Raw genomic sequence first — 27,569 nt, 5'->3', positions numbered from 1 at the left:
AGTTTTTCAATGTTTATAATGATCTGATCTCATGATCTGGGAAGAGTGAGGTTGTCTTAATCTGTTGGAACAACAGTCTGGAACAAAGGAACAAAGGCAAGGCTCACCAAAAGAGATGAACGCTACAGTGCCAATGCAACACAAAAGAGGTGGACCAGGAATACTGTTTTATCTATTTGTCTCACATTTATCTGAGCTGTGTCAAGTCCTACTGGTGCAAATGGGCAGACAATGAGGACAAGGACTTGAGGGTTAGGATGAGATATTCTATCTCTCCTTTACTTCTGAAAATTATAGTATCTGGCCAGCAGCACATGCCAGACTTGCTTTGGATTCATTAGTAAAGATATTTTTGACATATAACTTGTGATCATTACCCACTATAAGGACATTAAAGGCATATCAGCACGGTATAACACTGTACCCTAAAGCAATACTCTAGGCATCTATTCACAGAGCTCTAGTGCTAAGTTTTACAGCTAAAATCTAGATTCAGGGGGGAGTTAGACAGTGGAGCAACAGATTTGCCATCCCTGCAGCATTCACTGCAGCATTTTGGAATGACAGCCTGAAGAGCTGGAAATACAATAGGAAGAAAGTGTTAAGTTCACTCAATAAATTAATCCAGTTCTTGGAAAGGTATGACTTGCACTGATTCCTTTTCAGAGAAGTTATAACAAAGGACATACCTAAGACTCTAACAAAGATGAAGTGACAGATACTGATTAAACACTGATCATGCATAAGGGGAGAGCAACAATTTTTTTCATACAAGGGGCCTATTGCTTGCATGCCGTATGAAGTTCTAACCTGGATCCAAAACCACAGTAGACATAGGAGGAATTTTAATGCACCCTGTCCCCTCAAGCCAGGACAGAATCATTTTTGTCATACTTGTCTGATTTGCACAACACTGAGCCTTCTGCAATCCACCTTGTGTTCATATTCTGATAGTGGGACAACATAATGCTCTGAAAGATTTCCTGGTACAGGTTTGGGGTTTGTTTGTTGCTGTTGGGTTTTTTGGTTGGTTTGTTTGTTTTTGTCTGCCTGCATCAAGAACTTTTAAAAACATTACCAATGAAGTCTATCACTGAGTAGCTAAGAATATATGCAGACATGCTGTCCTTAAATAGCATTGCCACAAGACTTTATCACACATTTATGTAAGCCTAGAAGTTTCCACTCTGAAGTAGAGGGTGTTCTGAGGTTAGAAAAGGGCAGGAAAGGCTGTTTGCCAGTGAGAAACTGTGTCATGGCTGATCTAGTGTTTCAAAGATATTCAGACTTCCCTGCAGAGGGTTAACTTGGCAACTTCTTAGATCGCATAGTCTACCATTAACACACGTTTCTGTGTACAGATAACACATCAATAGCTGAAACTCCTGCTGTACCCAGACCAAGAAATATGTCTGGTAAATCTGTAGGCACTGCGGTAAACTGCTCAAAACATTCTCTGCTTGAGTGAGACAAGGCAAGACATCGCACTGAAGTCAGAAATGTAGACCAGTTCTGTAAATTCAAACTCTCCACTCAAGTTCCTGCTGGGACTTCATAGAATAGTTGCTTGCTTTCATGCTAGATTCATTTACATAGAATACATAGAATACATAGAATAAACCAGGTTGGAAGAGACCTTCAAGATCATCGCGTCCAACCCATCAACCAATCCAACACCGCCCAAACAACTAACCCACGGCACCAAGCACCCCATCAAGTCTCCTCCTAAAAACCTCCAGTGATGGCGACTCCACCACCTCCCCAGGCAGCCCATTCCAATGGGCAATCACTCTTTCTGTATAGAACTTTTTTCTAACATCCAGCCTGAACCTCCCCTGGTGCAGCCTGAGACTGTGTCCTCTTGTTCTGGTACTTCTTGCCTGGGAGAAGAGACCAACATCCGTCTGTCTACAACCTCCCTTCAGGTAGTTGTAGAGTTGAATGACCTCGTTATGGGGAAAAGGTTTTTACATCTCAGTGCCCATTATATTGTTTTTTTAATACTTGTTACAATGAAAACTTATTTATTGAATTATTTATTGAATAGCTAAGTGTGAACTTTGGGAATGAATAAAAGTCATTTATTGAATCAGCCTATACAGGAATTAAGAAAGCATGTAAAGCTGCAGAAATACAAAATGCTCAGTGCACTTGCAGTTTCATACTAAAATGCTACAAGACATGGCTTCAGGTTCACTTCTAAAATGAATAAACAAAGGAAGAGCCCAAGGTGTTCCATTTAAAGACAGCACAATTTCAGGGTCAGCCTTTATCCCTTTCTTGAGGAAAAATGCTACCTTCTAGATGGAGGGAAAGTGAAGGAGGGGAAGTGAAGTTAATGCTACATCTCCTCTGTGGCTGTAAGTCACCGTCCTTGCTCTGCAGACATGCTTGAATGGCTGAATGGAGTGGACTTTTGGACTACTGGGCCTAGTTTGTCTTTCAGGTGAAACAAGCATGCAAAAGAGGGGGTGGGCAGCTTGTGCTGTCTGTACCACAGAAGCTCAAAACATAATCTCCTTCTGCCTTCCAATTAACTGGATTATTGAAATAGTTCTTAAGCTTTCTCTTAAACCATAATTCAGTTCTTTCCTCTTTATAAATTATTTAAAGCCAAAATGCAGTGTAGGAAATTCAAATGTACTTAAAGATCAGGAATTATAATGTAAGGTCCTTATTCATGCACGCTGTGGACATTCCCCTAAAGAGAGGGGAATTGATTCTTGTTCTTGATACTCCACTGTAAATCCAGAGATACTCCACTGATTTCAGTGGCATTTATTCTTGAATTATCTTGCTTAGCTGACAGTAGAGTATGGCTGACTGTGACTCCATAGATATATGTACTGTTTATATGTTGAGTCTGTTGTTGATTATGCACACAAATGCAACAAGCCATCAGTCAGAGAAATCACATTTACTTTTCTGCCAGGATAAAGACTAAAATCATCACAAGAAAATGAATTCCTCAGATATAGTGAATACTTCAATTTCAATAGAAAGCATTGCTCCACACTATGTTAGTGTGATTAGTGCTTGTGAAAGGCACTAATTTAACAGATCAGAAATGAATGTCCTCTGCTTACTGATTAAAAAACAAAATTCAACAGCTAGTATTCTCTGCCCTTTTCACCTAGTCTACCTTGAGTCTGATCTAAAGGTTCTTCTGACATAAAGGAACTTTCCTTTTCCGTAGGTCTTTATTCTGAGGAGCATAACAAAAAGAAAACACCTTTATTCACAATGGCTTTCCTGAGAAATAGGAATAGAATAGAATAGAATAGAATAGAATAGAATAGAATAGAATAGAATAGAATTAACCAGGTTAGAAAAGCCCTTTGAGATCATCAAGTCCAACCTATCATCTAACATCTAATCAAGTAAACCATGGCACAAAGCACCCCATCCAGTCTCTTCCTAAATGCCTCCAGTGATGGTGACTCCAACACCTCCCTGGGCAGCACATTCCAATGGCCAATCACTCTATGAAGAACTTCTTCCTAACATCCAGCCTAAAGCTCCCCTGGCACAGCTTGAGACTGTGCCCTCTTGTTCTGGTGCTGGTTGCCTGGGAGAAGAGACTAACTTCCATCTGTCTACAACCTCCCTTCAGGTAGTTGTAGACAGCAATAAGGTCTCCCCTGAACCTCCTCCTCTCCAGGTTAAGCAACCCCCAGCTCCCTCAACCTCTCCTCATAGGGCTTGTGCTCCAACCCCCTCACCAGCTTTGTTGCCCTTCTCTGGACACTTTCCAGCAACCCACATCTCTCCTAAACTGAGGGGCCCAGAACAGGACACAGTACATGAATGTTGCCCTATTAAATTTCTCATGATGTGGCCATCTGAAGTAGCATTCAGGTGCTCTCAAGTTGTTACATATCTGGGGATTAAGAACTGGAAGCCTCACCATGTACTATTAAAAAAACACCCATTATTTAAATACCCAGTTATGACTCTACCACCTATTCATCAAAAGTCTACATCTTACTGAAAAGTAACTCTCCTGGATGGCCACATACTTTCAGACTGTCCAAACAGAAAGCCAGTGAGTAAAACATTTTATAAGAGACTTATCACACAGAATTTATAAACAGATGTTGTAAGGTAGATGTTACCTACTCTGCCCAATTCTTATTACTAGATTCACAGTCTTCCATGCATCACTGGCATATTTTGATTTTAGATCTGATGCTCTAAAGCATAACTGAAAATATTCATAATAAAAAAGTGAGATGAATAGTCAAATATCTTTCCATCTCTGAGCATCCCAGTAATACCTGTTTTTCTGAGAACAGTCAAATACATTGTATTTAGCCATACATTAATAATGACAATGATGTAGCACTTGGATATAGCACTGATTTAATTTGTTTCTTGGTTATTCAGAAATTCCTTATTTTCCATTGTTTTAAGCACTGATATAAGGTATTTTGAACTCATAGGCAGCTGAATCTTTAAGTTTGTGAAAAATTGTTCCTTTGTGGGGTTGGTGCAAATGCTAGCATGTTTCTATACATATTTTTTGCCAAGAAAAAGGGGAAATATTTCAAAGGTATTCTCATCTGTCTCGGGATGTATTTTTGATTGGTTGGTTGGTTTGGTTTTGGGTTTTTTTGCACCTTGATTGGTACAAAATTAATCTTATTAGTTATTTTTTCTTTTCTTAGTGTTGTGTAATATTTATGAGTTAAATGCTTTGACAGTAGAACTCCTCGGGGAATGAGCTATCACATGCTGTTTTTAAAGATGATAAAATCCTGCTGCACACTAAGTTTAATACTCTTACTGGCAAAGAATGAACACCAGTACAATCCTCAACATCCTCAGATCTTAACCAGAATGTTTTGCATAGAATAAAACAGTGTTGCTGTTGACTGCACTAATAATAATATGAAGCATAAATCTTATTATTAAAAAAAATAAAAGAAAAGGAAATACAAACTGCCTGAGATTCACTTCCCTAACTGTGCATTCCCTGGATGGCTGGCACACAAAGGTTAACGAAACCTGGAAATGAAATCGTAAGTGATGTCAGCAGTTAACACATTATCATTTTATCTCATCTATTCATCTAAAGTGCAGAGCAGATAACTTTAACTATCATCTTCAGCACAGAAAAATGAGAGTTCAAGGCATTGTCAAGGAGCTGTTCAGCTTTGGCTCTTAATTAAAGTAAACATAGTTAAAAACATTTCCATTAAAACAGAAAGCTTTAACCTCTCATAACATTCTGACCACATTCAAATGAGAGTGGAATGCATACTACCTCATGGAGAGAGCTTGCAGTGTAAAATTTTGCCAGTATAGCAGCTGCCAATAAAAAATATTGTGATTTTCTTTACCCTGTGCTCATTCATCACTGGCAAAATGCAAGGATGAGATCTTCCATACAAGTTCAGGCATATGCCCTTGAGAGCTAAAGAATGACTTTTCAATGCAATTCCAAATGTTAATATCCCCACAGGAATGCAAATCCAACAGAGGAATCTACTACTCTATACAGCCATCATATTCACCTCAGTGAATGAACATCGTGAATCAGTGTGGCTTGATAGTGTGATTTGCTACTTCAAGGCTCTGCTGCATAATCAACAACATCATTGGTTCTTCCTCAGGCTCCTGTCCAACTGGATTTGAAATAGGAAACATCTCCTTGATTTCGTTTTACTTTTTTTTTTTTTTTAATACATACAGCACAAAAAAACCCCCAAACCACCAAACCAACCAAACAAAAAAACAACAACAAAAAACCTAACACAGAACTTGCATATTTCCCTGATTTGTTTTTAAACAATTTACATTTTAAATTACAGCAAGGATTAAGTGAGAGTGGAGCAAAGAATGGGCAGCAAGATGATCTAGCACAGCATACAGATTTCTTTTTTTTGGCAGTTTTGGTAGGACTGTTGCTTCAAAACAGCAATAAGATTGGGTAGAAAAACAGTGAAAATAATTCATGGGATTAAAGATCAGAAGAATCAAAGTTTCAGTGTCTGGCTTGAATTTTAGAGGCATCATATAATCAGCCAGGTTGGAAAAGACCTCAGAGATGATCAAGTCCGAACTATTACCTAAAACCTAACACCTCATGGCAACTAAACCATGGCTTCAGGTGCCACATCCAATCCTTTTTTGAACACCTCCAGAGACATCCTAATAGACTCTGACTATTCCAGAGAATGATACTTAGAACTTTTATAAAAATATACAATATAGAAAGGCAGAATCAAGCGGGGGGAAAAACCACACCACAAACACCAAACAAAAAGCTCCCAAATCAACCAACCAAAAAAAAATCAACTAAAAAAAAATCCACAAGCAAAACCAACCAAAATACATCCCCACCCCCCCCCACCCCCAAAAAAAAAAAAAAGGAACAAGTGAAACAAAACCTGAGACAGAATTCTTCTCTCTTGGAATAGACAGAGGGAAAGACTCTGTCAAGTTTTAATTTTAAAGGTAGCTGAAGTATTACTAGTATATGAACTGTGAGAGCAGAGAGATTCTGTGTCCCTATAGAAGTATCTTAAAGTTGTTGTTGGTGGTGGTGGTGGTGGTAGATCCTCCTCCCTCACACCCTTACCACATTACAATGCATGTGTAACTGCCAGGGTGTTATCTCGGTGGACAGAACTGACACATCAGGTGGGTCCTTGATGGTCTTATATCTCTTGCACATTCCACAGGGTCTTTCCACCACACCCCCTGGCCAGCTGCTGTCTTATTAGGTGAGCCATACAGGATGTGCTTATCTTTGTTAAGACATTCCTCGGTTCCTAATGTAATCATCACCTCCCCAGGTGATTTACATGTTCAAGAGAGAACTCTCTCACACTGCCATTCTATGATTCCATGATGATGCTTAATAGGTAAAAACTCAGTCCCCCATCTACTTAGTGAATGTCTTGCATGAATGGTGGTGTTTATGTAGGAACAAGGGCTAGAGCTTTCTGTTTCTATTGAGGTTCCATCCCATTCTGCTGTGGTATAGCTGCACTTTGTTACCCATCATGGCCATCACATTCTTCCGCTACAAGTCAGAGTCTGGCAGAGATCAGGATGATGTGAACAATGATTCTTGACACAAACAGCTGTCTCCTTGCATTAATGGTAGACTGACAATGGCGAGTCCATAGGATCATCTGCCACTGAACACCAGCATCAGCATCAATGCTTGAAGGACTGGGTTCTAAATCCCTTTCAATGATACTAACAGTAACACACAATCAAAGACAATCTGCAGCCTGTAGTTGTGTGGGTTTTTGTTTGTTTGTGTTTTGTTTTGTTTTGTTTTGTTTTTCCGAAGCAGGTAACTAACATGATTTGGGCCTATTCCTATTGATATCAGACCTTCCTCTAGTCTCAGTGCCTTTATTCTCAGTGCCCATTCTCTGATTTTTCAGAAATGTCACTAGAATGCTCCAGAGGCTGATAAGTAGAGCAGAAGGTTGCATTTCAGGATTTCCTGTATTTCGGTTTTGTGTCTCAGAACAGTTTTCTCCAGAATCTCATTTATTCATCAGAAACAGAACTGGATAGGACATGAGAAATCTCTTAGCTTTTAGCAATAACTGGGATCCCCACCACAACCAAAACTCTGTTATGCTAGGTGTGTATAATTCAGAGGAAGAGACTGTTCTTAAACTTAAAAACAAGCAAGATATATTGAGAATGACTGTGGGGATGTAGTAATGCTAAGAGACCTCTGTAGATCTTCAATAGGCCTTAAGATGCTGTGCAACTTCAGCTTTTATGCAAAGTTCATAAAGAAATATAAGGAAAGATGATTTAAAGGAAATGGTCATAGACTGTAGAAAGAATAAACTTTTGTCTTCTACAGCCAGAACTGACTGCAGACCAAGAGCAGCAGAAATTTAGATAACCACAGGATATAAAACTGAGGCTAAAGTATATATCTAGCCTGCCCAGAGATAGGATGGGAAATTAAGTACATTCACTTGCTGCAATTAGGTAATAATAACAAGGCTTTTCATCAGGCTGATGTACTTCTTGAGGTTCCCACCTGCACGTGTGAGGAAACTTTGTTAGGCCAAATGAGGCCTGGGCAAAATTTAGCTGCCACTAAATAATAATAATGCATTGCCATCAAATAATCTTTCCTAGAAGATGAAGGAGAGCTACTAAGCTTATAAATGCCACTAGTATTTTAAAAACTGTATTTATATTTATAAAACTGCATTCTGTGATTATGTCCCGGTTCAAGACAGCCCACTCTCACAAGCACAGTTGAGAGGGAAAGTAACCCAAAAAGCCCTGTGGTTGAGATAAGGAGTTTAATGGAAATAATATTATGTATAATTACCTTAGGTATTTCTAGGAAAAGCACAGCAAAAGCAGCAGCAGAAGACAGTAATAAAATTACATCCTCCACCTCCCAAGTCAGCAGCCCACCCAGTGGAGAAGACCAAGACCCCAAAATCGGAAACTGGAAATAGCAGCTGGAAACTGGAAGCCTTTCATGTTACAATCTGATCTTCAATCCCCACGATACTTTGCTCCAACCAGCACTTTCAGTTGAAAGTTGGTGAAACATCATCATTGTATTGAACACTCACCCGTAGATTCAATTGGCTAAACCTATGACAATATATTTGTTAATAAATCGTTTGCACTAGGTTTATGAAACTAATTCACTGTCTTTGATTAATAACTTCAGTATTTTAAAATCAGCTGTTTTAAATACTTCAGCTTTTGGCCCTTTGTTTGGTTCCCAGATTGTGCTGGGGCATTAACATCTTTCTCAAACTAGAGTAAATTGCATCTCCATCATTCTTGGGAGGTGTTTGTCTAACTCATTCTAGAACTCTTATTGCTGTTCAATGAACCTTTCTGGTCATCAAAAGGTACTTTCTCCACCTCAGCCGTGTCACAGTTTATGTTCCATCACTCTCACTTGCATTAAACTCTTCTCAATTTAGGACAATTTTCAGAGTTCACTGAGGTCAATGGAATCACTCAATAACTTGAATAGAATCAGGGCCTCAGACATGAAAAAGTTTTTGCATTTTCACTGATCATTTCAAGGTCATTCCATTTAAAAATGAAACTTTCCTAAGCAAACATCACAATCTGAGGGTGGACAATGACGTTTACCTTAAAATGGATTTGTGCAGTGAACAAAACTTTTTTTTTATTTACTTTTTTTCCCCACCATGGGTAGAATCTGGTCATGGTAAAACGCAGAATATGGCTGAAGTTGTAACAACAGTTCCATTGGAAGTAAAGAAAATTAACTTGCTTTGAATACAAAGAGGGAACAGTTAAATGATAGCTTTTCATCTATATTAAAAGCTTAATGTAAGCATAAACCAGAGCTGGAAGTATTTTAACAAACTGATCACTGAATGAGATTTGACTGTGTGAATTTTTTGAATTGGGCTGATTGTCACAAATGAATTTGCTCTTTTTGCTTTACTGACAATACATTATGAAGAACTCTTGTTCTGCAGCTCATTTTTGAGTTGTTCGCTGGCAACAAAATTACATGCAACCTTTCTTTTGTCTGATTGAGGGAGTGGTGTAGCAGTGAGACCCAGATTTCTCATGTCAGTAGTATGATTAGGATTTTAAATTCAGCTGGGGGCAAGTTACTATGTGATCCAAATCGCACTGAAAACCATCAACTACAGCAGCAGCGGCTTGTAATCTCATCTCTCAGTCATAACCCAGGCACAATCTAAACTCTGTGTCCAGGGAAACAGATTTTTAGATACATGTTAATAATCACTATTATTTTACTTAATAGTCATTAAACATTACATTAATAATGCTATTATCATGGGGTCAGAATTCAAGTCATGAAGCTAAGAATTTAAAGAATTTTTTTTTTTATATTATTTGTGTTTTATGCTATTTTAATAAAGTTTCCCCATCACCTTCCTTTATGTAATCCCTATATATTTACAACATTAATTCAAATTTAATCCATTTTTGTTTAATGGGAACTAATTTGGTTTCTATAATAAACCTGAAATGAAACATATTGGAAGGTGTGCATTTCCTACCATGTCTATGAGTAACATTACAGACCAGCTCAGAGTTATGCTCCTTGAACATAAATCTTACTCTCCTCGAAACTACATGTAAACATTAGCAACCTTCACTCTACATTTCAAAGAAGTCATTAGGAAGACTATGTATTAAAACAATTCACAGTAGCTTCCCCATAACACACAAATAGGACAACTTTCAGGGATGAGAAGATATAGTGGGAAATGTATATTTAAAAAATTGATTTGATAAATCAAGTTTAGTCGACTTATATGAACCATTCCCACTTGTCTCCCTACCAGCTCACCTCTGAAATAATCATGTGTCAGTGAAAAGTCCTTTTAAAGAAGGCTGATGTGATCAAAATACAATAGGACAGAAAGACTAATTGTTCATAGAAGTGTGTATTATGATCATGTTGTCACATGATTCATAACATTTTAATCTGTAATTCTTAAACCAGTAGAAGTTACTTTTCCTTGTTAAGTAAAAAAAAAAAAAAAAAACCAGTCCAATCATCTCTAGCTCTGCTGAAGTATTTACTTCACAAAGATATCTATCTTCTACAGTAAGTATACCTGGAATTTTCTTTCATAGATGCCACAGAGATTTCAGTGATAGACCTTCTTGAGTGATGTCAACCTGAGCTACTTCTGGTTCATAGTGCACTCAAAGCTACTGATACCTGGCTCATGATGCACTCAGAAGTCCAGTTTTCAGGTGTCTCTGCATGACAGTGGACAGTTTCCCTCTCTAGAGATGACATTCAACCAATGTCACAAACAGTAGTGACTGAATCAGAAAAATAGCCTTTGACAGCTGTGCCATTTGGGACAAGTCCAGAGCTGATACTGAGTGTGGTAAAATGAATTCCTTCTTGGTAACAGTCTTATGCCTGGCCACGTGAATTTTAATGATCCCTGTCTTAACAAACATAAATACCATTGTTCATAAAATTATCATCTTGGTCATAAAATTACCTTCCCCTTTTTAAAATTCAGCTGAAGTATTTGACCCAGTGACCCTCCATGACAGAAATCCCACAAGCTGATTACATGCTGTGTGAAGTATTATTCTTTCTCTTTTGTTTTACATTTACCTGTCATTAACTTCAAGTGACCCTCCTGTTGTTCTGCTGTTATGAGACACTGTTAAAAAGATGGACAGGCTAGTTTTTCACTCTACCCTTCATGATCTTAAATGCTCTAATTAAATGCCTTCTGCTATCTATTTTTCACCACAAAATCACCCAGCTCTTGCAACCTTCATATAAAAATCTTGCTATATTCCTAACTCTTTGTTTTCTGGACTTCTACAATTTTGAAATTCTCTAGTTGTTCACATCCCAAATGGAACTCTGCATTTATTGTCATGGCTTCATTTGTCCAGTACTTCAGAAGACTTTTTTTTTTTTTTTTTTTTTAAAACAAGGAACTTAAACATTCTGTTTCATTCACTTGATGTCTAATCTGAGACAGAGTTAATGTTCCTTGACACTGATCACTTCTTGTGTGATAGGAACATTTCTCAATTTAGGCATGGACATACATAATAAGAAGATATGCAAGGAACCAGACATAGTTGGCTTTGTTCTTCTCAGGATCTGTGTGGTCTTCTGGAAAGCAAAGCAAAAGCTGGCTTTTGCTGTGCACTGGGGAATGTGGCGTCTTCCTTCTCCTGAGAACTGTCCACTTTCTCTTCCCCACTACCATTTGCTGCATGGATGCAGCTAAGAAAATGTTATATCTAAATTAATTTTCCTTGATCTTTCCTGAAATGTTGGGAGGAATTATTCTCTTTGAGTGTCTCACTGGCAGTCTTTTGTCTTTCAAACCATACAGGACTCTGCCTGAATAATTAAGCTATAATCTGTGCCAAACGCAGAAAATTATTATGATCATTACTTTTCAGATTTAGAGTCTATGTCCCTGTCTAGAAACTACATGGATTTTAAGACCAAGACCAGCTTTTCAAAGGTACTAAAGTGCCTCAGATGTATAAACAAGTAGTGAGTATTTTCGAATTCAAAAAGCCACCCTGGATCGTAGTTATTAGTCACCATTTCTATTGATGCATTCATGATAATATAGTTCTGTGGCAGTAACATTTTTTTAAAGTGTGCAACAAACATTGAACATAAGCCAAAGCTATTCCTACCACAGGATTTAAAAACAATTGTTTATGTTATTCCTGATTTTTTACTTCAAGCTTTGCTTGATGTCTACAGTAGGTCCTCCAGAGTTTACAGAGCAACAGAGCTGTGATCTTTCTTGCAGAGGGCTAACCTGCTTAGCTGCATGCCTGTAGCATGTGGAATGCTCTTACCCATCAGGCAGTGCATTGCTATGCAGGTGGTGAAAGCCCACCAGACAAAGCTGGGTGTAGTTATTAGCCCTGTATGGCAACAAAGTTAAAACCAGGAGGACTTTCTGGGCATCAATGGCATAGTGTAGGAAACTGGGACATTTTCTCTCTTACTCTTCAAACGCACCAAATATAAACTGTCTGGACCACAACAGTTGTCTTTGTGTGTAAGAAAAGATTAAGGCAAAAGAAAAGAAGCAGAAAAAAAAAAAGAAAAAAGAAAAACACAGTAAAATAGCTGTGGTTAGTGGCTTGTGGGGGTGGGGGAGAATGAGGGGGATGCAAGAAACTCTCTTTTAATCAACGAGATAATCAATGGCATATGGCATTGTACTCTTGCCCGACTCCATTACTTCCCTTCACAATGCAGGCTTCACTGGTTCTCCTTTTTTTCTCCCTCCTTCTGCCCTTAGCAGGCCAACTGGAAATCTGTCTATAGTTTTTTGGTTTTTTAAAACATATAGATCTGAAAACCAGACTTAAGTCTTTAAAGGAGCCTGCAGTTTAACTGGAGAAGGATTGTTTAACAGCCAGAGTTTGTCGAAGAGGCTGTGATAAAATGCATATGCTCTTGTTATGTTTTAGCATAACAGTCTGACTCCATGCACCGCCCCACGATGCCACTGGACAACAGTAGCAAAAAGAGAGCTGAGTCAGGGAATCATATGCTATACTTTGTATTTGTATTTTCATAAACTGCAATGCAAGCAGTATGAACAAAAATCATAGTGCATTCTTCTGATCCTATGCTGCTTTTTCATCTATTAATGTTGGACGCAAAAGGCAAAGGCTGTGGTGGATATCCTTTGAGTAGGATTTGTGTTTGCTTCTAAGAACAGCTTTTACATCTCCTATTTTCACTCCTACTGATGGCACACACAGCGCAAGGTGTTCGTTCACAAGGCTAGCTTAAAGACTTGCATTTTATACAAAAAATCTTGCATATCTATGACTATTGTGCTCCATATCTAGGCATAACCTGAGACACATGAATTCAGTCAAAGAGTGCCTAAGCTAACTGATATATTTGATTGATCACCTTCAATTTTTAACATTGTTTTAGGCAGGGTGATTCGAGAAACAGGCCATTATACGTGACAGTTGTGTTAGAGTTTAATCTGAGTTCTTCACACCAGTTTGCTCTGTAATCCTGCAAAGTAAGGGATTAAAGATCTGAGCTTTCACTGTGTTGACACTGATGCACATTGTGTATACTACTAGCAAAATTTCTATAGTCACTTCCCAATAATTTGGTGAGATGGACTCTCCAAGAGAATCATTCAGGAAGCTATGCTGACAAATGTTTAAATTCCAAGTGGACAGGGAAGTATATTCCCTTATTTTGGAACATTTTTTCCTGTCTTTCCACCAGGAAAGGGGGAAACATCAAGTGGATGGTCTCCTTTTCCCAGTGTGTATAATCAAAATCTAAGGAGACAAAACAAAGGCTGTGGTCTGAGGTGGCACTGTAAAACTCCTTTCAGCGCTAAGATGTATGGATCCACAACCATGTTTTACTCATTAGTATAGTTTGCAGACAATCCAAACAGCTCTCACATATTGTAGCAGCACAGAATATTATCTGAACTCTGCAGTTATTCTTCCCCCTCCCCCCCCCCCCTTTTTTTTTTTCTGTTCATTAGCAATGCCATTTACATTATATCTGTGTCTTATTTTGTATTTAAGGATACCCTTCCTTCCACATTCTGCTGGCAGCAGCTTATTCCCTTTAGCTGGTTGTATTTGCTTTGGTGTCAGTACTTCCCCAAGCAGCTTCCCATGGCTGTTTCCAGACCAGTAATGTGAATTTATTCCTGTGTATGTGACTGTTTCTCTCATCTGTGAGATGCCCAGTGACATAAAAATAAGGCTATCCCTGGGCTACTTTTTATGAGTCTCATTTCTTTGCTTTCTATTTCACACAATGATTTTGCCTTGACACACATTCAGTTTACTAGCTGCAGTTAGGTTTCATTTGCTTGTAGCTGAGGTCTATGTATAGGTAAATTGAGATGCTTAATTCAATAATACAACTGCTTGGCAAAATTGCATGTAGACCTCAGAAGATTATATAATATTGAAATTTAATCAAATGTTAACATGCTTAAATTAAAACCCTAACACATACTTATACACACTCCTTGCATTCATAAAATACATCAACAGTTTCTGGAAGTTATCAGCCTTTAAGTAATTCAGGTCCTGGATAGTTTTCTTAAAAATGCTTCCTAGGAATTGGGCCATCTAAGTCAGAGGTGTTAAAGAGCAGAAACCAGATGACAAATAGTCAATAGTCTTTATTCATGAAAGTATGCAATTACAGAAACATAAAAGGTGACCACACCAAGAAAAGATCTGAACTATCTTGGATAGAATAAGAATGACTGAGAGTCTAACAAACAGTTCTCATTTTAATGGTCACACAGTGATTGAACTTCTCATAAACATGGGACTGCTGTAACTAAAGATAATGGGTTTGGGGATTTTTTTGGTGAAAACAGACACAAACATGCTCAAACAGATACTATCTTAGTCTTTATACAGTTTTTGTGTCCTTCATAACAGAAGATCATGAAAATTTATTTGCTACTGACCACATAATATGGTATTTAGAGAGGTAATGCTGCTGTTCTAGTACTAGTAGAAGCTGATTTTAGGTACTTGTACTGAGGAAACTAGAGGTCTGGGATTTGACAGTGGTTTGGTGAACTCTTTCATCTTTTCTTCGTTTGTTTCACCTTAAACCTTCCAAGTTACATGCGAAGTTGTGAGTTGTCATATTCATGGGTTTACATGTGTGTTTATGCATCTATATAACACATGCATACTTTTAATCATTAATAATTAAAAGTATATATGATGGCAGCAAGCCAATCTATTGTGTATCATTACTGCAAATAATTTCTACTAGAGAGAAAGTGGTTCATAGTCCTGAAAGGCAGAACCTCAGATGAGGTAATTTGCCTTTATTTATTACCACTCTGCCCAAAAGGTTTTTGATATATTGAATCCTTTAGGGTTTTTATTAAATAATCTCCAGTGAGGAGCTTCAAGTATTTGGCATTCTTCTCAAGACACATCATGTCAAGGGTTAATTTGAATTTCAGAGTGTTATGGATTACATGAAGTTTGCATAGAAGTTTTCTGTGTTCAGGCAATAGGCCTGACTTTGTGGCTTGCTAACAGGGAAGGAAATGTTGCATCTTGGAGTTTACACGAGCAAGAATAAATGTGTCTCTTTGCAAAGCAACAGGATCATATTGAAGAAACACCAACAAAACCACTTTTGCCTGTCCAACTCTATGCAATACGTGAGCAATAATGAGCAGTAATGTGATGGACACTTTGAATAATAAAATGACAGATACACCTCTGGCCAGTAGTAAAGTAAATGAATCTTGCTGCATAAAACCATGGGGCAAAAGATTGTGTGTGACAAGTCATAAATAAGAAGATTGGGCAAGGCCTCATAGAGCGAGCTTTCAGACTTCTTTTTTATACCAAATACTCCCATATACATTAAGAAAATGTATGTGGCAGATATTTAAAACCCCAGCCTTTTATAAATATTAAATGTCTGTTATGTTGATCACCTCATGTGAAGCTCAGATGACACACAAACTTATTAATGGCAGTCTCTAATAGGTATGAGAAAGTTTACTGACATGTTTTGAGGGGAAGGTGGGAGTAAGTAATAAAAACATATTATGACACTGTTCTTTAACTTATCCAGAGAAATTCTACAGTAAATGACTAGATATTAATTCCCATGGAAAGTACATCTCTGCAGAAACTATTGTATTACTACAGTGACATAGACAAAGGGGTGGGCTACTACTGGTCCAGCAATGATAGCTACTGCTTAGGTGATGTTACCACAAAGTCATTTTGACAATTTCTAAATTACATTTTTCTTTGAAAATAGTGTGTGGCTTTATTTCCCCCCCCCCCCCCCCCCCCCCCCCCCGAACCTGTGTTTAGTAAAATATCATTCACTTAATCCATTGAATGCATACAATCATGCTGATGGAACATTTCTCAAAACCCCACTCTATACCAAAACCAAATTTTCTGACTTAAGTTCATCATCAATCATACTTTGTCATATATCCTGCCCTAGTTTAAATTAATTTCAGTGTATGCCTGTTCACACAAGGTAGCTTTACCTTACGACATTCTCACCTATACTGATGACCCATTGATTTTAAACTGAGTTTGCAATCCATTCAGATTCACAGGAATCTTTCTCTTTGGTTTGGAAGGATTTCAGATCACACTAAATCCCTCACATAAATTTTGATATTTCCTTTACTATTCTATTAGTAGACAAGCTGATTCCAAGTAATTCGTTTGAGAAGACTGCGATTGATCACTTTTCAGCACACTTCATCTTACATTCTCGGTCAGTCACATGGCACAGAAAGACAAGAGTTTCCCTATTTCTGTGGCTATCTAGCACACCATTACTTTATTTAGACAAATATGAAACCATTTATGTTCTGTATTCTTGAACAACACTCAGAGAACTGATGTAAAAAGGAGTAGCAGATGATTTTAAAAGGATACAAAGGATAGGCCTTTCAAAACCAGCCTAAATTAGGAAACTATTTGTCTGCCAAGCATTTTGTTTGTGAAATTTGGTGAGTAGTTCAGTAAACATTTAGATAGAACTCATGACCTTCTGCAACTTTTCCAGATCTGTTTGAACTTCTGATATGATGTGCCTAGATTATAGATTTTTGATTAGTCCAGTTAGCAGTATCTTTTGCCCTCTGTGTTATGATAAGACCTCAGATCTGCTCCAAGGGTCAGTGCTAACATGAAGGCTTGGAGAGAGACTCTCCATCCATGAATCTAAGACTGTTCATTTTTTATTATAGGTGGCTTGGACTCAGAGCATAGGCATGTCTTAACAAGTGGGATACAACTTCTGGCAGTGTGAAGGATTTGGAGTAATTTTTGAACTTTGTTTTCATTCAGTCTAGTTCCTCGCACTCTCATCACCTTGGTAACAAAGCTGGAATGAAGCTGGGTTGTTTATATTTCAATATGAACAACTTTGCTTTGTTATGTCAAGATTCCCAACATTACTTTGTACTCACATGGTTGAAAAGTATTTGAGTCCTAAATCTCAGGAAGCTGAGTCAGATGAGGCACAGTGTAGGACTAACAAGGTTATAGAGGTTCTGTGTTAAGAATGGTCTGTGTCCAGCAGTTCTGAATATGAATAAATGCAAACAAATGTTCAAAGTTGCTGCATCTATCTATGCTTGCACCTTGGCCTGCCAGAAGTGTCACTTTTGGGGAGAAAAGGTACAAACTTGGTTGTCCATGGGATGGTTTATTGCAAAGTGCGTATGTTAGGGTTTACCTGTTTTTGTAATGGAAATACATAATGTTCTGAAGTCATTATTGTATCAGCAAGAACCTCAGATCTGAATTTAGTCTTGGAAACTGCAAAAACAAAATTAAAAAATATTTCAAGAGAAGGGTAAAAGTAAATTGTGGCTGCATTCTTCTGATATGAAAATTATCAGTGTTATCTTTTTTAGTTATGCATCTGGGATTGTGTCTCTTGTATGATTTCTCCCAATAATGTTGTGATTTGCAATTTTTGTTTGTGCTGTCTCACTCAAAAACAATGATTAAAGTGCAAAAATAATTCAAAGTGTTTTTCAAGTAGCTTCACCTATCAGTAAAATTGTTGTGTCCTTTCATGGTGGATTTTTTTCTTCTCCAGCTGGCATTCAGTTTGGAATTTTTATGACTTTTGTTCTGACATTATTATTATTATTTTCAAGTGAAGTCCAGAGGTCATCCAAACTGCAGCCTTGTTTGGCTACACTAGATTCAACCATGACCCAGTCTTCTAGGACTGCTACCCTCAGGCCTGAAAAGCAGTCCAGCTGAATTCATTATGGTTGTGGCCAGCTACAGATGGTGTATGGACGTGTCATGTTTTTCCATGTGAGTAGACTGCTGTAATCTGCTCTGCTCACACTGGTGAAATAAGTCAGGTCCACCTTCTCAGCTAAATTTCTTTCTTTCCAAAATGGCCCTGCTGTACAATGAGTTATTCTTCTCAGACTGTGTTTTTGCTAGACCATAGTTGTGCTAACCAATAAAAGCAAAATCTTTGCATCTAGCAGAAAGAGGCAGGGAAACAATATATATTATTTTACCATTTTATAACAATAGTTTGAACACACTGTGTGCATTTTCCATTCACTTGGCCCAGGCCATTTCTCACTGAAATGAGTGAGAGATTTATCATTGCATTCAATGGAAAAGGAGATAGGCTTTATTATTTAAAGTTATCATCATATTAAAACAAATGAGAAACACAATCAAGACTTTGCTGCTGCTATTGTCTCACTGTGTTTGAACATAGCATCCACAAGGCATTGTTTCAATAGAGTGAAGGTCAAGTTTACTTTTACAAAGACGTTTCAGATTAATTTTTTAGTTTCAGATGAAAGAGAATAGTATGGAGCCTATAAAGAAAATTTCTAGAAAAATCTAGTGCTAAATTTTGGTGTCTTTTAAGGGTTTTGGGGGGATTTTATTGGTGTGTTTTTTGTTTGTTTGTTTGTTTTTGTTTTAGGTTTGGGGTTTTTTTTTTGGTGATTAATTAATATTAATAATAATATCAGTAATAATAGTAGTAACAATACTAAGGCTTAGAAAATATATCTGTTTGGTAAAGATTAAAAAAACCCAAAATGTATGCAATAATTTCTAAAAACCTGGTTTGGTTTTTTTTGAATATGTAAGGAGGAGCTGTGCCAAGTTACTTGTATCCTCTGATATACATTGGAGTTTCAGAATGTTCCTCATAGTTTAGCTTGTAAAGCACTTAAAAAAGCTTTTCTGAGAGCAGATGCTTTAGGATGATGGTTTTGTTTAGCATGCTAAATCATTTTTAAGGCAAGATCAAATGTGACTTTTTTCCCCATTGAAATCCAAAATCTACATAATTCAGGGAATAGACACCAAGAGACTGACTTTTACTAATCTTGGATGTTTTTGCAATTTGTCTTAATCTTTCAATCCAGATATGATCTCATTCAATCCTTCACCAATATTTGTTCCCACTAGATACTGCAAGTAAACCTTTTACGTGGGGATTCTGCTTTCAGCATAGTTTTTAAAATGCAGATTAAAAAAAAAAAAAGGTACCTGGTAGAATGCATAAACAGTCTTTGGAGCACCATACAACTTTTCTTCCTCTGAGAAATGCCTAGAGTACTGGGCTACAGCTGTGCTCCTCCCTCTAGGGAATTTAAATGTGGGTCTGTGGATCCCAAAGGAAGATGAGCATGAGGAGGCAGAGGGTTACTCAGCCATGCCTGGATGGACACAGGTCTGCAGGGCTCAGCAGCAGTGCAGAGCTCGGCTGACTTGGATAGTGTGACTTAAGTTAAGCATATGCTTTTGTGCTTAGACAGCTGGAAGCCTACATCTTTGTGGGAATAAGTCTGATCTATACATTTGTTCAGGGCTCCATGAAGCATAAAACTATGTAGAAAAATATTACTTATGCAAATCTTGACCAAATTAGTCAATTTACAGGGTATAAGAAAATTAAAATGCAGACAGCTTCAGTCAAATAAACTGGAGAGTATTTATGGTGAAGAAATAGGAGAGATCAGTGGTCTGGACTAAACATGATATTTTAAGGAAAAATTATAAGTCAAGTCTCAGGGAAGGTGAGCTGAGAATGTAGAATTTCCACTGAAGTTGACATGAAGCTGGAGTTGTTCAAAAACTCCAGGGAACAGATCCATTGTTTATGTTACTTTCCTCATTCTTCTCATTTAAAGGAAAATCTGGAATAAATTAAGGCTTAGATAGTTTTAAAAAACAAAACAAAACCAAACCACCAAAAACCCACAACATGATTGGCAAGATGGTAGCACATTAAAAGTCAGGGTCTGCAATGGGACAAAAGGCTGCAGTCTGTCACTACAGTGGGACAGAAGATGTGATGAAGAAGTCCAGGAAAAAGAAGCAACTCCAATATGTACATTTTCAACAGAGAATGTGTGTTCTAATGGATAGAAGGATATCTATGGGGATTTCTCTGATCTGTGGTGCATTACTCATATTCCCTCCTCAGATTTCATCCATATTGACTAAAAATTTAGTAAGAAAACCAAAGAATCTTGTATTTGTTAAAATTTCATGCCATCAATAACATATTATTCTCTAAGATTTAACTTACTTCTCTCCAATGCAAATAATAGGTTCCATACTTTCAATACCTTGAGGGAGTTTGAAAATGACTAATGGATGGGTTTTCTGAGCTTTAAATTATTAGTGCATTTCGGACTTAGAAATGCGTGGCTAAGTTAGCTAGTCATCAAGTGAGGGACTAGTCTCCCCAGCGCCAACAGTAAATTCTCTAGTTTGCTCAGCAACCAGTTGAACAAGCTCCTCAATATTTAAGCATGTCGACTGTAAGCAGGCAGATTCTTTGCCTATGTTGTTTCCTCATGAGAACTAAACCTTCTTTGTCAAAATACATGTGTTACAATGGGCATTCAGCTCCCTACCTTCTAATGATGAACTTTTTTTCCACATTGTACAAGTCAGTGCCTACTTTTGTCATGCAGCCATTAAAACCTCGTCCAGAGAGCCATGTATAGAACAGGGTGGCTGGCTGGGAGCTGCAAACTTCCAAAGAACTTGTTTGTTGCAACAGTTAGGTGTTTTTTTGCTCTCTTGAGAGTTGGATGCATAATATTTTCAGGTAACTCTGACTACTATGTGATATTTAATCACCTTCACTGCCTCCCAGTAATCACTTTTATTGCATTATGCTAGTCAGCATATTCTGTGCACTTTAATATACATGAGTTTGAGGGAGGAATATTTTTCACTGAAGGCTTTATGGGAAATTTTGCATTTATTGATTTTTGTTAAAAAAACCCACCCTGTTATTCTTAGAAAATCGATGAAAATGATTACTATGGCCATATTTGTTCAAACAAACAAATAATACAGTATAATGACAACGCTATCTCTCATTTCCACATTTCACCTGGAGAAGGAAAACATTTGATCTGGAAAGCCTATGTACTACATCAGTCTGCAGGAATATCTTTTATTCATGTGTATTAAAAAAAAAAAAAAATATGCAAAGAGTTTGTACAAGTTGTATAGGGGAAAAGGAAAAGTTTTACAAAAATAAACCAAACTCATCCAAGCAAGCAGATTTGGGACTTCTGGGGCTATCCTTTGGAAATTTTGTATGTCTTATTTTTTTTTGCAAGTAAATTTTTCCTTTCAAAACAAAGTTTTTGATGGGAAAACTATGCCATGCATATAGAGCAAGCCTCACACATCTGAAGATTGCAAATCATCCATTCTTACTGTTTCTCTATTAAAAACTATGGAAAAAAAATAAAAGAAACTTAAGAATTCAAATCAGGTTAACTCCTCTAGCTTCCCACAACACTGTGTTTTTTTCCAAGCCTTGTGAACACAAGACTTGCTCATTCAAAATTATGATTTTAAAATGAAAATCACAATCAAAATGGAATGGTTGATGTGAAAAACAAGAATCTGCTGCATTGCAAAGCATTTTCTTATCTGAGAATATAAATGTCTCAGGATACATTGTCTCACAGTGCAACTAGCTCAACATGTCAGTGTTACATGGCCACCAATTAAGAAGGATTCTTGGCATGAATGATGTTCTGCCCGAGGCCAGGTCACTGTCTGATGTAAAAGACTGAAGCTTCAGGGCACTGGCGGTTCTGATCCTCTGTTCTGTACGAACTGAACAAGCTGATCATTACAGAAATCTTGTGAGCTAAGGCAATGTTATCATCTCCATTTTACATATGGGGATTGAGGTACAGTCAAAAGATACCTTTGAATGTTCACAATGAACAATCTAGATTCTGATTATTTTCAGAAGGCTTAACACTTTGCACAACTGCACACATTCCCAACACAATTATCATTGACTTTAACTTGGCTTACCTGCAGTTGCACTGAAATCAACAATTCAGAATTACAGCCAAGCACACTTAGGGTGTCAACAAACAGTTATAACAACAATACACCCATGAGCATAACTCACAGGTGAAGGAATAAGCTTCCTTTCTCCTTGGAGTTTTAAAAAAATAAAATCTTCTGTTTTTAAACAATAGAATGATTTTGATACATCTTTTAACTAACCAAAAGTAGCATCTTGACAATTTTAATGGACTAATTATACACTGATGGTCATCTAGAAATGTGCTCATTTTCAGGTCTTTATGTTCTGACAAGTCTAAGAGTCCTCATCTGGAAAATTGGCATGCAAACACGGAATTTCAATCACTAAAACCCTGCAGGACTGAATTTGGCTATCCCGAGGTTCTGTCTGCAGTGTCAAGGGAGATAAAAGGTTTTTGTTTCTCTAAGTGTAGGAACCAGTCAGTGTTCTGATTAGTTCTGCAAAAGCGAAAACCTTTCCAATATATTAAAATGCACAATAAGAGCCATGAGAATCTCAGAGATTAACAGTAGTTCACAAGGGTTTGCACTGACCTTTGTTTCAGTCTCAATTTGCATGAATTTGTAACGTGTGCATTTTCCTGTGCATTCCTGGCTGGAAACATTGAATCCCCTTGTCAGCACCTAGAGGCCCTGAGAGTAGTCATTTTAACCTCAGCATGACATGGCATTTGCAACATAGCTGCCAGTATCATTTACACCTAAAACTGGTCCTGACAAACAATATTACTTTAAGCCTCTTGACAGTGGTCTTTCTACGAAATGGGCTCAAAATGATCCTCTTGGCTTGGTGTCTACCTATTAGTGCAGTAAAAGGATGCCCCCTAACAGGTTCAAAGGCAGATGTTAGATTGTAACACCATTATGGTCCTATCCACAATATCCCCACTACTCCACCACCACGCCTTCACTACCTTCGGGCTGAAAATGAACTTGCAGATATAACCTGTGTAACACACAGTTGTATCCACTTCTGTTCTTCTACTGATATGTCTGTTCAAATGGTGACATTGTACCAAGGCCTCAGGTGAAAATTTTCCTGTTACTATAGCACATACAGAAGTCAATGGGGGAGGATCCCATATATCCTAACTGTCATGGGACTTTGCACCTCCATTGCCTAATTGTCACTGTGCAGAATCACTTCATGGGAGTCCAGTTACTGCTGTGGAGCTTGACAGCCTGTATATTTGATACACGCTATAAACCTTCTGCTTTCACCAAAGCAGAAACAGGACACAAGGGAAAGTCCCAGAACATCTCTGCAGTGAGTTTGAAGCTCACAGGACTCTCTCTCAGTAGTTTGCTCTGTGACTAACAAATGTTTGTGACCTGCAGGCCAACAAAGTGCATCACATATCTGGGTCCTAAAGCAAGAAGGAGGTCATGGCAGTGGCTGAGAGTAGTCTCGTTTGTCATCCTTCCAAGTGGATGTTTTGAGAAATTAGTGGGAAGGGGGAACAGGCTGAGAAGAAAGGCACCAAAAGTAAGGAAGCTCAGCAATAAGAAATAAAAGAGGATTGCACAGATCAAATGGTGAAATGGTAAAGGAAGGAACTGAAAATTAGGCAGCAAAGCCCTTAATGTCTACAGGTTGCTAGACCCCTTTTTTCTCCTATTAACTTGCTGTCTCCATAGGGTAGGGTCACTTCAAATGCTATACTAAAAGGAGATATACCTCTGTATTTTTAAAAATCTGTTAATGATGTAACACAGATTAGAGAAGCCAAAAATGAAATGTTGATTTAGATGTTTCCAAAATATTATTTTTTTTCATCCACAACTCTGAGAACAAACTTCAATAATATTGCTCAAGTTAAGTCACCTCATGCATTCTAGTTCACTCTTCATCACATCATGGAACCATGACTTGAGTTGTCATGGCAGCAAAACCAGCTTCCTCCATCATTCACTGCCTAAGGTGGAGTGAAAGTCAGGAGCAGTCGGGGTAGCTCTGTGAAAGGACAAATAAAGCATGGTGGCAGAGCCTTTAGAGATGCCTGTTCAATTCCTGCCTAAAGCAGACTTGGCCTCTAACAGCACCTTGACTGTAATATATCTTAAAAGTCACCCACAAATTTGGAAATGAGGGAAGAAAAAAAAAAAGAATGGAAAAAGTAATCTAACACAGTCCGATATTCTTTTTCTTCTTACATTATCCTGCCAAGAGATACCATCAATCACAGTTTTTAAGAAGCATGATGACATTCTAAATGGTCTATGAATATTACTTTGAAATTGAGACTAATTCCTTAAATGAATTTTAACTTTACTTTCTCCCACCCCCACTTTTCCTTTTAGAGATTCATGTGTGTCTCTCCATTTTTCTCTTTCTCTCTCCCCTTTTTCTTTTTCTCAGAATGTCCATGGCCACTGACATCTCAGACTGCTGTAATTAAACTAGGGAAACAGCATGTAGAAATCTTATAAGAATGTTTCTTAGTGGTATTTTAGACCTTTCTTGGAAAGTATTTTAGGATGAGTGAAAGATGTTAAGTGACCACAAAGATACCTGTCAATATTTGTAAACATTCTTCAGTAATTTTGAACCATCAATTTACTTTATGCTTCTGAGAGCAAGATTTTATCTGAACTATGTAAAAGGAGCATGACTTATGCCTGGTATAAGATGCTGCTCCAAATAAACCCCAAACCAACATGCAGCATATGAAACATTCACCTACACCTTTTCAAATATTTACTATGACACTGGATCAAATTCTCTGTTTGTATTGGCTCATTGTGCAGAAGTGAACCACTGTTTATGGCTTCCAAATTATCATCTCTTCCACTGACCTTCTGAAGCCTGGAGAAAACTCTATAAAGCAGATGTTGTCTATTGACAAGACCATGTAATTTTGATCTTTAAATCTCCCCATGACTACTAGTCTCTTTGCAATAGTGTCCTGCATACTTAAGGACTGGATAGAAGGTGACTTTAACTTGATAGCTGGTTTTTATGGACTGATTAATGTCAAAATGTTCATATGCTTGTGTGTGGATAAAGTGAGGACAGGCCTAGATCTTAACTAGTACTTAACCACTATAAACTAGACACAACTCAGCATGGTACAGAAGTGCCAGAGTTAGACAGGACTAAACTAACAATAACACCAGAAAAGTTTCAGTGCCAGCAACTCACCATCACATCTGAAAGGCAGGACTTACTGTCTTAAATGCTTCTTAAAAGTAGCATGACCATGATGCTTACAGACTCTGAAAAAAAAATCCTTGAATTTACAGTGTCACTGGTCTGTGCCCCACCATGCAAAATACCCTTTTCTTTTACAGTGCATCTAAATGGAAAGAATCAGGAACAGAAACACCCATAAGAGATGAGTGTGAAAAAATGCTCACTCAAATGTAGCTCAAGGAATATTTAATACAGAAGAAACACCCAGCTCACTCAAGAAATCAAATCCCTGTGCTGAGTTATGCGAATAAAGGACAAATCTTGCTCACCCACACTATGGAATAAGCTTGGTACTGGCCTCACTGGCAGAGTGTAGTCCCTTCTGGATGTTGAGAGTCATATTTGAACCTTACTATGCAGGTTGTCTTTCATTTCTTAAGTTCTTTTTATTTAATTAAAAATACTTCAGATTTAACAGAAATATTTGGTTCCACACTAAATAAATATTTTCTTACAGTCAGAAACACTATTATGCAAACCAACAGGGCGTCTGGAAAAGAAAGATTCTAGGATCACCCAAAACAACATACCCATGTACAAGGGTTTTTTTGGTTGTGGTTTCTTTTTAAACAACCAAGGAACTGACAAATCTGTTAGTTTCACAGGTTTCAGCCTCTGTCTCCTTGAGACATAAATTAAGTGTAGATCAAAGAACAATGTTGAAATGTTTTAGTCTCAAAATAAGCTTTCAGGAATATATGATTATACCAAAAACTTTAGCTATACTGGGCAGCACTTAACCCACACTGTAGATGAAATATATACAGGTATAGCAGATAGCAGTAAAATATAGAAACATACAGCTAGGATTAGTATTAATGAGAGGTCCAACCTTTTAATTCTTTATTTCTCTGGTTAACCACTCTAGCATTAATGACAATGGAATATTTTATGAGTCATCTTCCACTATCTATGTTCACTTAATGCACTCATTATTCTTTCACCGAAATGTAATTGTTTTCATACATGTATAGTTTGCTGAGTGTTGAAATAGCAGTCAAGCAACACTGATCTCCTCTTTGATTTTGTTCCTCTTTGAGAGATTAGAAATTGGAAGCTCAGTTATTTTTGCAGGGCAAATCTAAAACATTACATTTTCTGACAGTGAGTATCATATTACTTGTACACCAGGGCCCTTAGAGCTCATATAGTCTGATGAGGGGTCTGGTGTGGTACTACAGTTGCTTTTTGGTTGGTGTAGATGGGGACTTTGCATGCAAGGTGAGGGATGGAGCTTGACATCCTCCCTTTCAGAAGAGGGAGAAGATTTTTTAGGGCTCACTATTTGAATATTAGCCAACATTCTCATGTTCCTTATCGCCCAAATAAGTGACTTGCACTGCCCCCTTCTAGTTGATCCCCTGTGCCCTGAGGCATATCTTGCCTTGTATTTTGCACCAGGAGATGTAGATATGTTATGTATAAAATAATATAAAACCTTGTTTCTAAGAGCTCACACTGTAGCATGAGTATAGCTCAGATAATCAAACAGCCCTTTAGGTGCTGGGAGCCCTGAGTTATGTATCATTGATCAGGTCTCCAATACACACACCACATGCTATCGCGATCCTATTCATTGAAATATTTTCAGTCTTTCAAGCTATTATAGGATTTTCTTACAAGGAAACACTATTTGTAATGTATGAAGTCAAAAAGAAAGAATGCTTTCATGAGATCCTCTCACTGAACTCTTGGCTGAAGGCAAAGCCCTTATGGTGGTGCTGGAGCTGGTAGCAGGGTTTGTAGGCTAGTGGGACCCACCAACCTTGCCAGGTTTGTCCTGCAACCAACAGATGTGTGCCTCATGGCCAGATTAAAGACCATGCTGCACGTACCTGGGCATACTCAGGCTAACTGACATAGTGCTCCACTCAGTATCACTACATCTTGTTGTCTGTGTCCACTGGACTGGGAGAAGCTGCAATGCCCAAGTGCCCTATATAACTAAATTTTCTGCCTTCTTTCATTTTTTTTTTCTCTTTTTAATTTGTTT

Source organism: Dryobates pubescens, chromosome 5 (assembly GCF_014839835.1).
Source record: "Dryobates pubescens isolate bDryPub1 chromosome 5, bDryPub1.pri, whole genome shotgun sequence".
Classification (NCBI taxonomy): Eukaryota; Metazoa; Chordata; class Aves; order Piciformes; family Picidae; genus Dryobates; species Dryobates pubescens.
Note: the sequence above shows the minus strand (reverse complement) of the source record.